Raw genomic sequence first — 17,913 nt, forward strand, 5'->3', positions numbered from 1 at the left:
GAACTGACTGAAATTTGAATAAAGATTGAAAAGAAAAATCTGAAATAAGACTCACAGAGGAATTGATGTTTTCTACTACATTAATATTGTAAAAAATTTCTAGAAGACGTGGATTAGTTTATAAGCTAATTGTAGTTTAGAAATTTTATTAGTTACAAGTGTTTTGAATTTAAATTCAGATTTTAAATTGGTTGTTTGCTCTTTTGGTGCTTTGCAAATTATGGGAGGAAATTTCAATTTCCTTGAATTGATTGACAATAATGACGAATTTTAAAATTGTTAGATGTTGTTTTATCCTATTAATTAATATATAATGACACATGGTTGATTTATATGCTGACACTTGGGTTAATGAGGATGTTGAATCCTCTCATATTAGTAATTTATTTTATGGAAAAGGATCAAAAATATCCCTGAACTATCTGAAATGGATTAAAAATATCCTTAGTTAGTTTTTTGGCCCAAAACTACCCCTCCGTTAAATATTTGGCTCAAAAATACCCCTCCCCTTAACAGAATTTCACCAAGCATGCCACCTAGATAAAAAAAGTCATGTGGCCATGCAACGTCACCATCCACGTGTCATAAGTGTAGATAACCACCTTTTCAAATATAGCCACATTTCATCATCCCATTTTTGCCACCCCCTTCATCCCATCGTCGCCGGTGATTCTCTGATGAGGGTAATTCAGTCAATTCACTCTGTAAATTCGATCCATTTCAATCTACAGTTAATAGACCAATGAATTCTTCTCAACAATAACATTCGGTTTTCCTTCTTCTTCTTTAAGCTTCGTTTCTTCAGATTTCGAATCGTTACACGATCCGGGTTTGACCCGATTAAAGGATCCGAATTTTGGAGTAACTTTAGGAGTTGAACAACCAGAGAATTTTGGAGTAACTGATTTCACTGCTCCAACGGCTATCCTCAATCTCCTCGTTCAATCTAACCTGATCCCTGTCTTGCCTAGAAGTACAAATTTCATTAAATTTTCAAGAGGCACACTTCCATTTTGGTCAAGTTAAAGGAGCTAGCTTCAACGAATCAATAAAAAGGGACCAACATATACCTAAAAGACTATCTTTTAACGTGCCATTAAGAATATACTCAAAACCAAATATGTGAATTATCTTGGGTGGAAGAGTCAAGATTTCTCATCTAAATATACAATCAATTATTATCATCTTTAAACAGCCTGACACTTAGACAAAGATGATTAGATCAGAACAAATGAATGTTGCAATGCTGTTAATAAACACATGCTTAGTATAGAAGAAACGGAGCTTAAAGAAGAAGAAGAAGGAAAATCGAATGTTATTGTTGAGAATAATTCATTGGATTTGTTAACTGTAGATTGAAATGGATTGAATTTAAAGAGTAAATTGACTGAATTACCCTCATCGGAGAATCACCGGCAGCGACGGGATGAAGGAGGTGGCGAAAATGGGATGATGAAATGTGGTTATATTTGCAAATGTGGTTATATTTGAAAAGGTGGTTATCCACACTTTTGACACTTGGATAGTGACGTGGCATGGCCATGTGGCTTTTTTACCTAGGTGGCATGCTTGGTGGAATTCTGATAAGGGGAGGGATATTTTTTAGCCAAATATTTAACGGAGGGATATTTTTGAGCCAAAAAACTAACGAGAGATATTTTTGATCAATTTCAGATAATTCAGGGATATTTTTGACCCTTTTCCATTTATTTTACTAAGATTTATAATAACTAATTACAGCCAAGCATAAATTGTTGAGAAGCAAATGACAACTAAATAAAGGAGAATAATTTTCATCATTTCACGCAAAACAAACTTAGCTTTGTCCTATTAAATTTTTATACTTTCAACTTTATTTTTTAAAATAGTTCAAAGTAAAATTAAAAAACTTTCAATGTAATTGCCATTAATACATGAAAAATATGAGTCAAAGAAAATGTAAAAATAGAAGCTTACAAAGATGATGAAAGAAAGTGTATTTTATCAATCAATTAAAAGAATAAAATGCCAAGAAACTAAATCAAGTGTATGTGATTACTTCTCAATATCCTTTAGAAATTGGTCATGGGCATAACTATTGATCAAAACAAATGGTCATAACATTTGGACATAAAATTGAAAGAGAGAAATTGACAAAGCAACAATGACATCATCCATAAAATTTAATCGTGAAATTCAAAAGTATATAAATAGAACTGAATGGATTTTGGGTAAAGATTTTTTTTTTTCAATCAAAATCCTTATTTTATTAATGCACAGCCGAAATTAAAGAGTTAAAAGATGCAGAAGCAACTTTGACAACCCAACAAGAAAAATAAGAAGTCCACACTAATTTGTCTACCAATGTAAGAGAAAATTTAGCCATATTGTGCGCTATCATATTCCAAGATCTAGGAATATATATCTTCAAACATCCTCATTAGCTTCCATATATCTTCGCACGTGGTATCTTTCTCCCATGAAGCTACATTCCTCTTCATAACCATGTCCACTACATTTTTTGCGTCTGATAAAATCTGCACCTTTGTCCATCCATTTCTTGAGCTTTTTCCAATGCAATCCGAATTGCAAGTGCTTTTGCAAGGATGGTCTTCCCAACAAATTGAAGTGGGGAGCCAAGGGCTTGAAGCAAGTTTCTAGAGCTATCCATAGCTGCCATTCCAATGCTTGTCATATTCTTCTTCTTTTGTAAACTAGCATCTGCAAACACAACCACAAAATCTTGTTCTACAATAATTGTATTATTAGTAGTATAGTCAGGACCCAATGTGAGAGAAGGAGTAGCAAGTGAATTAATTTCATATTCCTGAAAATCAAAAAGAGCCTTGTTTACAATTTCATTAGATTCATAGATTACCCCATTAAAGTTCCTGTCGTTTCTAGCCCTCCAAATTTGCCACATTATAGAGACACTTAATTTAATTAACTCAATAGATCAGGATATTTATTAGTATTATCAAAAAGTTCTTTCCACCAACTAGCAAATATTGTGATATTTTCGATGTTTGGCCATTTAATAGGAAAAATTTTCCAAACCATCTGAGCCTTCCGACATCTAAAAAACATATGTTCAATAGTTTCACTTTCCTCACCACAGCTCTTACAGACATCACAATTACTTTTTAGCCTTTTAGAAATCATATCATTCACAGGAAGCACATTCAGGATACAATTACGAATGAAGTATTTATACTTATTTCGACATTCATAGACCATAAAAAATTCTAAAATTTTTTAGAAAAAGACTGATGACTTAATTGAGGTCTATCACTATTGGATATACTGCTTCTATCAATTTCCCTCGCCAAATGATAACCAGATTTCACTTCATAGATTTCCAACTTAGTGTGATGCCAAATGATTCTATCTGGAGATCCAGTACTAGAGATCGGGATAGACAAAATGTCATTTATATCCTCTATAGCAAACCTCTTCTGAAGTTCTTGAAGCTTCCAAGTGTGGCTTCTATGATCAATAAGGTCATTCACTTGTAATTCTAAATCCATTTGAGATTGAGAGAATCTAGGTTTGAAACCACATGCATTGGGTATCCAAGGGTCAGTCCAAACCTTTACACTATCTCCGGATCCCACCCTTCATCTAATAACTTTTTGTAAAAGGTTTCTTCCCCAAATGATGTTTTTCCATACCCAAGAGCTAGTAGAAGAGGAAGTAGCTTTGAGGAAGGAAGTATTCTGAAAATACTTACTTTTAAGAATTCTAGAAATAAGAGAAATCTTCCTGGGTTAAGATTCTCTAAGCTAGTTTAGACAACAGGGACAGGTTGAATGATTTTAACTCTCTAAATCCTATACCCCCATATGATTTAGCATTACAAAGGTTTTCCCATTTTTTAAAATGTATTTTTCTCCTACTCTCATTTTGTCCCCACCAAAAATTGGAAAAAATAATGGTAATCTCTTTACACAAATTATTAGGAAATTGAAAACATGATAAAGCATAAGACGGTATCGCCGATAAAATGGATTTAAGTATTACTTCCTTACCCGCAGGGCTCAAGAAATTATGTTTCCAACCTTTGCCTTAATAAAATCCAACATTCTTTTTTTTATTTACCTACTACTGTCGGTAAGTCTAAATACATCCCAAGATCAGTAGATCTTAGCTATCCTATTGCTGCGATAATTTCATCCTTTTTCACTTTCAGAAGTATTTTTACTAAAGAAAATAGCTGATTTAGAAAGGTTTACCTTTTGACCCGAGTAATCTTCATATTTTTTAAGAATATGAGAAATATTTGAAGCATTTTGAATATTAGCATTATAAAATATAAGGAAATCATCAGTAAAAAATAAATGATTAACCGTCGGTCCACTCCTAATCAAACTTAACCCTTGAATATCTCCATTCGCTTCCGCTTGATTTAATATTCTAGATAATCCTTCCGCACACATAAGAAATAAATATGGAGATAAAGGATCCCCTTATCTTAAGCCCCTTGTAGGAGTCACCTCCCCCACTACCTCCCCATTAATATTAAATTTATAAGTAGGGGTAGTAACACATTGCATAATCCAACTAACAAAAGTTTCATGAAAATCTATTTTTGTCATTAGTTTTTGTAAATAAGTCCATTTCACTCGATCATACACTTTGGCCATATCTAACTTTAGAGCCATGTACTTATCCTTTCCTCGCCTTTTATTCTTCAAAATATGAATGAACTCATGTGCTATAACCACATTGTCCACAATCTACCTTTTGCCAATAAAAGCCGACTGGTTAGGGGAAATAATAGTAGGAAGGTATCTCTTAATTCTTGCAACTATAATCTTGCCAATAATTTTGTAAACCGTTGAACACAAGCTAATGGGTCTATACTGGCTTATATCGCTGGGATTTTTTATTTTTGGTATTAGAGTAATAAGAGTTTGATTCCAATAGTGAATTAGACGCCCTGAACGAAAGAAACTTTTAACTGCTTCACATATATCTCTTGATAAAATATTTCAATACTTTTGAAAGAAAAAAGGAGTCATACTATCCACTTCTAACGCCTTTAGGGGATTCATATCAAACGTGACCTTTTTAATCTCCTCACTCGTAACCTCCCTAATCAGATTGTCATTCATACTGGATGAATTAAAGTCAGAATAGCGTCAAAGTTGGATGGTCTAGAAGTAGTAAAGAGATTCTTATAAAAACGTTGTACTTTTAGCACAATTTCTTTATGTTCAGAAATCCATTTTCCATCTTCTAGTTGAAATCCTTTAATATTATTACACTTACTTCTTTGGATAGTCTTCATATGAAAGAACGAAGTATTCTTATCACCCTCTTGAAGCCCTAACGCTTTAGACTTTTGTTTTCAGTAGATTTCCTCATCTTTATAAGCTTTGCCTAATTCTTTCTTAAGCTTCTTCAGATTAGTAATATCAAAAGTCCAATGTCATTTTTTAGATCAGCAATGCTATTCTTAATCCCTTGAATTTTTTTCCTAGAGTTACCCTTACCATCTCGAAGCCAAGATAGTAGCGCAAGTTTACACTTTTTTAACTTGAAACTCATAATAGATTTCTTATTAGCTTCTACACTTCTATTCCACGTTTGCTCAATCGCTATATTTACCTCTTCTTTTTTCGCTCCACCTTTTATCAAAAAAGAATTTTTTTTTTCTTTTTATTAGGCTAGGTTCAGAGTTTATAAGTAATACCGAGTGGTCAGAAGCCTCCGTTTCTAGATGGTTGATGTTCACTTGATTAAATTGAAGTCTCCATTCAGGGGAACATAAAGCTCTATCAAGTATTTCTTGAATAATCCCATCGTTTTCTCTATAACAACACCAAGTCCATGGTTTTCCATTAAAACCTAAGTCAATAGTGCCAATCTCCCATAAGAAGTTTTTAAAATCTGTAAATTAAGACTCATCTCGAACTCTACCACCTATTTTCTCCGAATTATCCCTAATGTCATTAAAATCACCAGCCATAACCCATATTGGTCCCCAACTATTATATCTACCGCAAAGTTCTTGTAATTGATTCCTACGAATAGCTTTATCCGTACTTAAGTATACAAACACAAACCATTGCTTACTATTCACCATTATATCATGCACATACGTTTCAATGTAAAAGAAAGTAGAGTGATGTTGACATACCTGCACTTCATTATTCCAGAGCAAGCATAGCCCTTCTGCTAGTCCAATCGGATCCACAATGATTGCATGATACATATTCAATTGCCTCGGAACTCTTCGCAACACATTTTCTTGATTCTTAGTCTCGCTTAGAAACACCATACTCGAAGAGTGGAGACTTATCGTCTCCGTCAAAAAGGGAAATATCAAGGACCCCCTCAGGCCTCAACAATTCCATACCATCGTCTTCATTTAGGGAAAGGGAGCCATTTCGGGCTGGCTTCCCGTTCCACCACAGTTTTAAATTTTTTTGCCTCTACTTCTAACATCTCATTATTCTCCACCTGTCTTTTATAACCCCAATTTTTGGTTCCTATATCAGTCACTACCATCTCAAATAAGTTATTTTTTGAATTAGCCGTTATACTATTAAGCGTACACCCTGTTCCTTTCTCTACTCTTTTCCAGTTCTTTTTTTTCCCTTTACTAACAGTGTTGTTATCCAGTCGTACAACCATAACATTATATTCTCCTCCTTTACTCACCCCAACTGGAACACTTATTAAAGTGGGTATAATAGAAGTAGAAACATTAGGCTTTAATACCTGAGAGTTCGCCATTTCCGACTTAGATTGGGCTATTGATGGCTACTCTTGCTTGTTGTTACTAATTTGGATTCTTTATTATCTCATTGCACAGCTCTCTGAAAGTACTCCTCAAAAGCTCATTCATCTATCGTATCATCAAAACCTATTTTTGATAAAATATATAACTTCTTTTCTGCTCTTCCGACGCTTGTATTCGTAAATACGGGTTCCTCCTCCTTTTCATCTTGTTGTATCACCCCGTCCCTTTATTACTTTTTGTACTCAGATCAATAACCATGTTGTCGTTAACTGGAACATTTGCCTCCGTATCTTATTCGTTCCGTCTTTTGTTTGATCATCATTTTGCGACAGTTTGTGGCCAACGTCCATATTTTTATTAGATTCATTTTCACCTTCCTTTCTAGTTACTAATCTCCCTTTTGAATCTTGAAACATCATATCATGTACTCTATCCGACTTCCCTACGGGATGTGTTTTCGAGGATCCAGTACCCTCCCTTATTTGATGCATCGAATTATTGTTTCCTCCATCCCTAATTCTTGTTGACTTTATTATATGACGTTGTCCGCTACTATTTAAAACTTTATTTATCTCTTGTCGTTTTAAATTCTCATTGACGATAAGATGATTTTTCGCCCTCATCCATGCACCAAATTGATTAATTTTCAAGTTTCCCTCATGTACATCTTTTTCCCTTGTGCTACAAGTTTTCTTATTATGTCCTAATATCCCGCAATAGTAACGTAGGGCATATCCTCATATCTAAACTCTACCCATTTTGTTTTGTGACCCAATTTAATCAACTTTTCCCTTGGCAGTATTTTATCAATATTCATCATTGCCTTAACCCACATGTACTTGCCCTCTCTATTCCCATTTTTTGGGATCACAACATCTGTTGTTCCTCCTAGCGAATGTCCGATCTTTCGTCCTACTTCTCGTGACATCCAATGTAAAGGAATACCCCATACTTGGAGCCACAGTTCACATATATTAAACACCGCTGAATCGTTTCTTAATCCTGGTTCCCAAGCCTGTACATTTAGCAGGTACTTGTCAAAAAGCCAAGGGGTACCAAACAAGACTTTACTCATGCTTTCTTTGTTTGTAAACACAAACTAAAAGAGATTCTTCTCTATTTTTAAGATTCTCAGTCTGACGGGATAACCCCACACCTTTGGTATGGTGTTTCGTACACCTTGTGAGCTTATTTCTTTATCCGCAATAATTTTGCAGAGGACGTTTACTTCACTGTCTTGTAAACTTATTTTAATATCAGGGAAGTCAAGCTCAACCGCATCTTTCTTGTCTTTCGTTAGAATAAAGCTTCGTAGTCATTCCGTAATTTCCTCTTCCATTGTTGATATTCACCTATTCAATTTTTGAGCAATATGTAAGTAAGTGATGAAAATAGGTGGTTTGATTATTAAAAAACAGTAAACTGGTATGTTTTTGTGTTTTTCTAGGATTCAGGGATAGTATTTTAGTTGTTTTGAGTGGCTAAACGTGATTAAAATCATGTAGAATTTGATTAGGCTCGGTTGTTTGTTATTGTTGGATACTTATCTGCAGCAAAGTTTGTGAATATCTTCATCAAAATAAGAGTTAGAATCCTACTAGGAGGAAAAAACTCCCATGCTGGGAGAATGCAACTCTCACGTAGAGAGATAAAACACCATGAAATTGGTTTGTTTTTTCTTTTAATCTAAAGTGGGGTGAATATTTTGGGTAAAGATTGAAAAGAAAATTTTGAAAATAAGACTTAGTGGGGAATTGAAGTTTTTCTACTATATCCATATTGTACAACTTTTCTAAAAAATGTGGGTTAGTTTATAGGCTAATGGGAGTTTCGAAATTTTATTAGTTACAAATATTTTAAATTTAAATTCAAAATGCAAATTGATTGTTTTCTCTTCTGGTGCTTTGTAAACGTGGGAGAAACTATCAATTTTCTTGAATTGGCTGAAAACAATGATGAATTTTAAAACTTTAATATGATGATTTATCCTATTGATTGATATATGACGACACATGACCAATTTATATGTTGGCACTTGGATTAAGGAGGAGGCTGAGTCCTCTTCTTTGATAATTTATTTTACTAAGACTTATCATAACTAATAAAAATCAAACGTAATTATTGAGAAGCAAATGACAACTAAATGAAAGAGAATAATTTTCACCATCTTTGGCGAAATAAACTTAGTTTTTTCCTATCAATTTTTTTCTCCACCTAACTTTATTTATTTTAATAGTTCAAAGTAAAATTAAAAAAAATCATTGTAATAGCCATTGAAAAGTGAGTTAAAGAGAATGTAAAATATAGAAGCTTACAAAGATGATGAAATAGTGTATATTATCAATCAGTTAAAAGAATAAAATATCAAATCACTAACTCAAGTTTATGTGCTTACTTCTCGATAACCTTTAGTAATTGACCATGAATAATACTTACTGATTAAAGTAGTTAGTCATGAAATTTGGACATAAATTGGGAGGGAGAAATTGACAGAGTAACAATGATATCATCCACAAAATCTAATCGTGAAATTCAAAAGTACAAAAATAGAACTGGATGAAATTTGAATGAAGACTGAAAAAAAAAAATTATAAAAATAAGACTTACAGAGGAATTAATGTTTTTCTACTGCATCCACATTGTAAAGTTTTTCTATTAGACGTGGGTTAGTTTATAGGCTAATGGGAATTTAGAAATTTTATTGGTTACAAATGTTTTGAATTTAAATTTAAATTTTAAATTGGTTGTTTACTCTTCTGGTGCTTTGCAAACGTGAAGGGAACTCCAATTTTCTTGAATTTCCTGATAACAAAGTTGATAATGATAAATTTTAAAATTGTAATATGCTGATTTATTTTATTAATTATATGATGACACATGGCTGATTTATATGTTGACACTTAGGTTAATGAGGAGGCTGAATCCTCTTCTATTAATAATTTATTTTACTAAGATTTATCACAACTAATTACAATCAAATGTAATTGTTGAGAAGCAAATGACAACTAAATGAAGAAGAAGAATTTTCATCATCTCACGAAAATATACTTAACTTTGCCTTATTAAATTTTTTTCTACGTCTACCTTCATTTATTTAAATAGTTCAAAGTAAAATTAAAAAATTTTCAATGTAATAGCCATTAATACATAGAAAAAGTGAGTCAAAGAGAATGTAAAAATATAAGCTTACAAAAATGATGAAAGAAAGTGTATTTTATCAATCAGTTACAAAATAAAATATCAAGTAACTAAATCAAGTGTATGTGCTTATTGATGACCTTTAAAAGTTGTCCATGGACATACCTATAATCAAAACAGTTAGTCATAAAATTTAGACATAAAATTAGGAGAGAGAAATTGACAGAGTAACAACAACATCATCCATGAAGTTTAAACGTGAAATTCAAAAATATATAAATAGATTTGGATGAAATTTGGTTAAAGATTGAAAATGAAAACATGAAAATAAGACTTAAAAGAAAATTTTGAAAATACGACTTATAGAGAAATTGATTCTTTTTTACTACATCCACATTGTAAAGCTTTTCTAGAAAACCTGGGTTAGTTTATAGACTAATGAAAATTTAGGAATGTTATTAGTTACAAATATTTTGAATATAAATTCAAATTCCAAATTGGTTGTTTTCTCTTTTAACTTTGCAAACGTGAAAGAAAATTTTAATTTTCTTGAATTGGCTGACGACAATGATGATAATGATGAATTTTAAAGTTTTAATATGCTTATTTATCCTATTAATTTATATATGACCACACATGATTGATTTACATGTTGGCACTTGAATTAACGAGGAGGCTGAATCCTCTCATTTGATAATTTATTTTACTAAGATTTATCATAAATAATTATAATCAAAGGTCATTGTTGAAAGTAAATGACAAATAAATGAAGGAGAATGATTTTCATCACCTCAGGCGCAACAAGCTTAGCTTTGTCCTATCAGTTTTTTTTTTATATTTAACTTCAGTTTTTTAAATAGTTTAAAGTAAAATTGAAAAAAATTCAATGTAATAGCAATTAATATATAGAAAGATTGAGTGAAAGAGAATGTAAAAATAAAAATTTACAAAAATGACGAAAGAAAGTGAATTTTATCAATCAATTAAAAAAATATAAAATTAAGTAACTAAATCAAATTTAGGTGCTTGCTTCTCAATTACCTTTAGAAATTAGCCATGAACATACCTATTGATTAAAACAGTTAGTCATGAAATTTGAACGTAAAATTAGGAAAGAGAATTTGACAGAATAACAATGACATCATTCATAAAATTTAATAGTAAAATTGAAAAAATATATTAAAAAAATAAAAATAAGACTTACAGAGAAATTGATACTTTTCCACTACATTCACATTGTAACGGTTTTTAAGAAGACGTAGATTGGTTTACAGGAATGAGAGTTTAGGGATTTTATTAGTTACAAATATTTTTGAATTTAAATTCAAATTTCAAATATGTTGTTTGCTCTTCTGATGCTTTGCAACGTGGGAGGAAATTTTAATTTTCTTTAATTATCTGACAACAATAATGAATTTTAAAACTGTAATTGTCTGACACATGACCGATTTATATGCTGATGCTTGGGTCAATGAGAACCTCCTCTCCCTATTAATTATATATCGAAAGATTAAATTAAAGATGTGTGAATATAACAATATCTTTAAATTGTATAGTTATGATTGTCATGTAAAATGTAAAAATTAAATAATTATATAATAAATATAGTAATTTTAAGAATAAACTAAAAAGAAAAATAAGATGGGTAAAAGTATTAAATTAAGATGGAAAATCATCAAATAAATTACAAGAACCTAGATTGTTATTGTGGGTTACATAACAGAAAATATTTTTCAATTTAAATACACACCCTGAACTTTATTCTTTGATCATCTCAATTTTCAGAGTAATTTCATGGGTGGTCATCCAGCTTTGTGTTCATTATCCAAAAATTATTATTTTTTGTTTTGTTTTATAAAAGTTATTAACTTTGCATCATCTTTCACAAAAGTCACTTTGACAAAACTTGGTTAAAAAACTACATAAATGGGAGATGAAATAAACAAAGATCTCTTATGTTTAAAGGTAGGTTCAAAATGGCTCCTTAAATATACTTTTGAGCAGTTTTGATCCGCTATCTTGCTAAAATTAGGCTTTTTGTTTATATATGTTTGACAAAATCTACCAACCAAATTTAACGAAATTGAAAAAAAGTAAAATAAAAAAAATCTTAAAATTTATTTATCATAAATGTACAATAATTATATTTTTATTTTACTATTACACTATTTTTTGGGTTAATTTATAGACATCCTTTCTTTACTTTTATTACATATTTTTAGTAGATTATTAAGTAATAAATATAATAGTTAAATTATTTTATAATAGCGAATATTATTATCAACATATTGAATGTGAGGAGTAAACTGCAATATTTTTAGTAATAGAGTTATTAAAAGAAATTTTAAAAATAATGTTACTTCTTATGAAATAGAAAAAGCTAAAAAATTTTGGATGATAGATTCTTTTAAGGGGCTAGGAAGGGAGATAAAAGATTTATCGAAATTAGTTGAAAATAGGGGTATGATGATACAAGCCAAATGGCCTCCGAGTTGCTAGAGAGGATGCTTACGGGTCAAATGACACTTGAAGACTTCTTGAGGGCTATCGAAAGGCGTCTATTGGATGATTATGATGACCAAGGAGGCTCAAGGGACGTTAGAGAGGCCAATGGAAGACCAAATAGGGCTAGAAAGTCCCGGGAGAGGAGATGTGTCCCATCTACTTTAGAGGTGCGCCCAATCCGCTATAGATCCTCTAGAGCAGGTAAAAACAGCCCACTATACCCTTGGGATGTGCCGCATATGCTCAAGCAAGTGCCTAATGGGCTTCTATGTGTTTGTCTTTCCTAAATGGATCATTTTTGGGCCCATCTGATGTAATAACCTAGCCTAGACTATAAATAGGACTTCTTTTCATTTTAGAAAGTAGTTTATGTTGAATTATAAATTTGAACACTTGTGAGAGTGTGAGGCAAGCGTGGATTCGCTTATGTTGATCTTTTGTATAGAAACGTAGGTTGCTTGGGAATCGATTCCCTTGAGGTCTACGTAAGATTTTGGTGCTTTATTTGGTTTAATTGATTGAGGGTTTAGGGTTTGATACACCATTTATTTACTTTCAATTCCTTGCATTGTGCCTATCTTATTGCTTCTCTATCTATCTTTAGCTTTCGTATTCGTATCGTAGTATAGTTTTCGATTCCGTACTTTGTTCGTGTATCATTTGTTATTAGAGTCGATCTTGATTTCATTCCCACGAAGTCGATCTTGGGTTTGTTATCTCAAAACTTTTTTAAAAAAATGTGTGTCAAAAACGTTTTGAAACCCCTCCCCAAAAAAAAAAATTATTTTCTTGAGTCCTTCTTGTTGTTTCTACACTAGATTTATTTCATCTAGTGATATTTAGGTTGGAACTTGGTCATTTAGTGTGTTTGGAGGTGCATTTGGAAAAACCCACCATTGTTGTCTTGAAATTTGAAGAAATGAGTTCTTAGATCTATAATTTTTTTTGTTGGAATTTGAGGTTGAAGAAGTTGAAAAAGTGTTTCCAATGTTGAAAGAAGTTTATGGTTAAAAGATGGTGTCATTTGGAGAAGTTTGAAAAGTACACCATTTTTATGGTTTTGAAGATTGAAGAAAATACAAGTGGGTTTGAAAATTTGGAAGTTTTGGTGATGTTTTGAAGGCTAATTATGCGTTTAATGTGATCCTTATGTTGATGAGAGCCTATGGTTAAAATTTCAGGGAATTTCATGTCAAAATGGAGAAGTTCTGCATTTTGGATTTTTAAAATTGTTCTTGGTGTTCTCGAAAAGATTCATATCTTCAAGTTGAATTTTCATCAAAAATTTGTTGTTTGATCCAAAAAGGATAAATAAAAAGTGTACAGAAGTGTTAGTACAAGAACACCTTTGAAGCTCCAAAGAATATTCCAAGAGAAGAGGACAAAAAGGGACCACAACAAGTTCATTTTGGCTCCTTGTGCAAGCATTTCGGCTGATCTGCCTTGGAGGTGCCTTGGAAGTGTGCCCAACCTGCTAAATTAGGTCAAGGGCAGCCCAAAACAGTAGCTTATGCATTGAGGATGCGCCCCATATGTGCTAGGTCTGCTCCCGAGCCGCTTCAGCTTGTTCCAAGCGCAAATTACCCTTTTCAACACACTTTTTGCTAGGTTCCATCAATCTAACTTCATTTCTTGATTTTTAACTTTATATTTTGATTCTTAAACACTAATTAACAATTAATAATTGATTTATTAGTTGATTAATTGGTTCTAGAGTCTGATTCTTTCTTATCCGTTCTTGTGTGTTTTTCTCTTTTGTTTCTGATGAATCTTTTTGATTCAAGTACGTTAGTTGTTTTTGAGTTTTTTCTTTTCAATTTCAAATAATAATATATTCCGACCTCAAACCCATTTGGTACCAAGCATTTTTATTGGAGTACAACAACCTATCAACTTTTGCGGCGTCAATTGAGTGACAAACAAAGGTGTGAACTTTGAGAGCTTGTGAGGTTGATCTCTTAACTTTAACTTGTTTGTTGTTTTTGTTCTATTTTAGTATTCCTTTTATATAGGTACCATGGCATCGGGAGAAGGTATCTCAAGAGCTTTGGGAGAGATAAACATGGAAACTTTAATGGTGGTCATAATGAGTGTGAAACAAGATGTAAATCAAAGAATGGAAAGCATGGAAAGTTCACTCTCAAGAAGGATGGATAAAATAATAGATCGCCTACACTCCCTTAACTCCGTTCTATCCAATCCACCGAATTTCTGAGCTTCTTTGAGTGGACATGCTCCAAACGAACTTCAAGGTAATCAAACTAACTCTTGCAATCTAGTAAATAAGGCTAGCAACCAACTAAGTGTGAAAGATAGTTTATCTTTAAGTGAGCCTAATGTCTCTTTACTTCATGATAATAATGTACAACTTGAAAACGTAGAAACACTAGTTATCCTTATGATGACAAAATTGACTCTTCTAGTAAGAGCGATTTGTGTCCACCTTGTGTTGAAGCCATTGAGATAAATGATAGTACATTGTCTTGTGGAAGTCATGAGGATTTACTTTTGTGTAAACCTAGCCCATCACTTGGGAATATTTGTGAAGTGTTTAAAGGACCTCAAGTGAATGGTGATGTTGAGATTGTTAATCAATTGAATGGGAATAATCCTCTTATTGCCTTTGTTGATTATCATGCTAGTATAGAGGGTACAAATAATTGTATTGATGGTAATCTTAGGGGAAAAAAATATTTCCTTAACCCATGTCCATCGACACTCTACCCATTTGATTCCTGTAATCATTTAAAATGTGGAGGATCTTCTCCACACCACATGGTTCTTGGGCAATAAGACAAGCCAACTACGGGTAAGGGTGTTGGAACTTATTCCTATGACGAAAAGTCTTTCTTAGAGATTTCTAATCTACTTGAGAGGCCAAAGTTGTGTAAGGAAAGGGTATCCAACAAAGATGGGTGCTATAGTGGGGTTATGATCTTATTGAGAATTGGAATCCATGTGAGCCTTCATGAACAGTTCAATGATTACCATGGTTCCTCTATCATACCCCTTTGTCCAAATCTCTTGAATTACCAAGTAGGTCTTACTTTGTGGGTTTATACACCCTTTGTTGATCATTTTGATGCTTGGTTATATCTTAAGCACGTGCAACCTTAGCATGATGGTATGATTGAATGTGCTAATTCTAACCCTCATGCTATGAGGATATTGTGTTTGTTTGTTCTTCCTTTAGTGTTTCAAGGTTTAGATTAGAGGTCGAATCCTTTTCAAGAAGGGGAGGATGATACAAGCTAAATGGCCTTTGAGTTACTAGAGAGGATGCTTAAGGGTCAAATGACACTTGAAGACTTCTTGAAGGCTATCGAAAGGCGTCCATTGGATGATTATAATGACCAAGGAGATTTAAGGGACATTAGAGAGGCCAATGGAAGACCAGACAGGGCTAGAAAGCCCCCGAAAGAGGAGATGTTCCCCATCCACGTTGGAGGTACGCCCAACCCTCTCTAGATCCGCTAGAGTGGTCAAAATAACCCACAATACCCTTGGGATGTGCCCCATGTGCGCCCCATATGCTCAAGCAAGTGCCTAATGGGCTTTTATGTGTTTGTCTTTCCTAAATGGGTCATTTTTGGGCCCATGTGATGTAATAACCCAACCTAAACTATAAATAGAACTTCTTTTCATTTTAGTAAGGGGTTAAAATCATTTTTCCTCCCCAACTTTGTCTAAAAAATCAAACTGCCCCCTCAACTTTGAATAATAATCATACTCCCCCCTTTATTCTAATTAACTTTTTAAAATTCCTATTTTATCCTTTATCATCAATGTTATTATTCTTTTTTTTAATTTCTTTAAAATCATCAGATTTTTATTTTAAAAAAAAAATTCATATAACAAATTTTCATAAAAACATAAACATTATTCATATAATATAATTTTCATAAAAATATAAACATTGTCTTCTAGAAAAAATAAATAAGAAATATATAAGTTAATGATGATCTTTATGAAGTAAATTAGCATAATAAGAAAATTAGTTTTATTAATAATAATCAAAACTATAATATTTATTTTAACAAGTGAAAATATACACTACTAGAAAACAGTTAATTTCTGATGGCCATTGTAGTCGGAATATGGTCAGAAATTAAGGTATTTCCGACTACTTGATGACAGTCGGAATATAGCTTGTCGAAAAAAGTAGTCAGATATTTAATAAATTTTTATTTAATAATTATTAAATTTTTGACTACTTTAGTCGGAAATTTAATAAATAATTATTTAATAATTTTAATTATTTCGACTACTGTATGAGGAAATTTAATAAATAAACATTTAATAATAATAATTATTCTGACTACTGTAGTCAAAAATTTAATAAATAAATATTTAATAATAATAATTATTCTGACTACTGTAGTCGGAAATTTAATTATTAATTATTTAATAATTTTAATTATTCCGACTACTATAGTAAAAAATTTAATAAATAAATATTTAATAATTTTAATTATTTAATAATTATGATATTGTATTAGCTTACACTGCTTTCAAATTATAAACAATAACTAATGTATTTTTCACAATTGGATCAAACATGACAAAAATCTGTAAATACAACCACTTTAAATCATTCAAAACAAACATCAAATCAAATCATTTAAACATCTAAATGTCACAACCAAAAACAAAACCAATAACAACAATCTAATGATCATCAAATTCATTATCTTTCTCGTCATGAAATACTTGTGGCATGTGCTTCTTAACCAACTCCTTCAATTTATCAAATTTAGCAAACTTGGCTTCGTTAGCTGCATATTTCTGCGTCAATTCCACAATTTGCTTTTTCATCGCTTCCATTTCTTTCACAGTTTGCAAATAGAAGAGGAATTGGGAAACAGCGAAGAAATACTCGAAGATTGGAGATCTCCTGTCCCGTAGGTTCTACTTTTTTTTGGACCACCTACCACAGCTGTCCACATACTATTCATCTCTTCAGGTGATGGTTAGACTATGGTACCATCCTCTGAAGTAGGTTGGATTTGACGCCACTCTTCTATGCTTTTTTGAAATTCTTCCTAAAAGAAAAATTATTTGTCAGTACGTAAACAAGTAAAGTTGAGTAATAATAAAATAATGTAAAATTTATTATCTTACCTATGCAGTCCTAGCACGCGGTTCGACCCAATCCTAGCACGCGGTTCGACCCAACCTCCTTTTGTACCGTCCTTGATTTTCTTCCTATGCGTCTCTTCGTAGATCACAAGAAAAGGGCGCTCTTTCCCCCATTTTCATATTCCTATAAAATTTTATATTAAACATTTCATTTAAAGAGTAACTGGATGTAGAAAGAAGAAACTAAAGCTTGGATTTGTCCCATTGATAAAATTCAAAATATTCCCTTGATACAGTTTATTATCTTACATAATCTATATACTTCAGAAAAATATTTAATGTATTGCTCTGGCGCAAGTAGGACAGTATAACAATTGTAATGATGCAGAGGCAGAGTTATGGTAGCTAAAATTCCAATGATTCAAGAATCATGACTTTAACATCTGAAGAACCCAGTTCAATAA

Source organism: Capsicum annuum, chromosome 10, assembly GCF_002878395.1.
Source record: "Capsicum annuum cultivar UCD-10X-F1 chromosome 10, UCD10Xv1.1, whole genome shotgun sequence".
Lineage (NCBI taxonomy): Eukaryota > Viridiplantae > Streptophyta > Magnoliopsida > Solanales > Solanaceae > Capsicum > Capsicum annuum.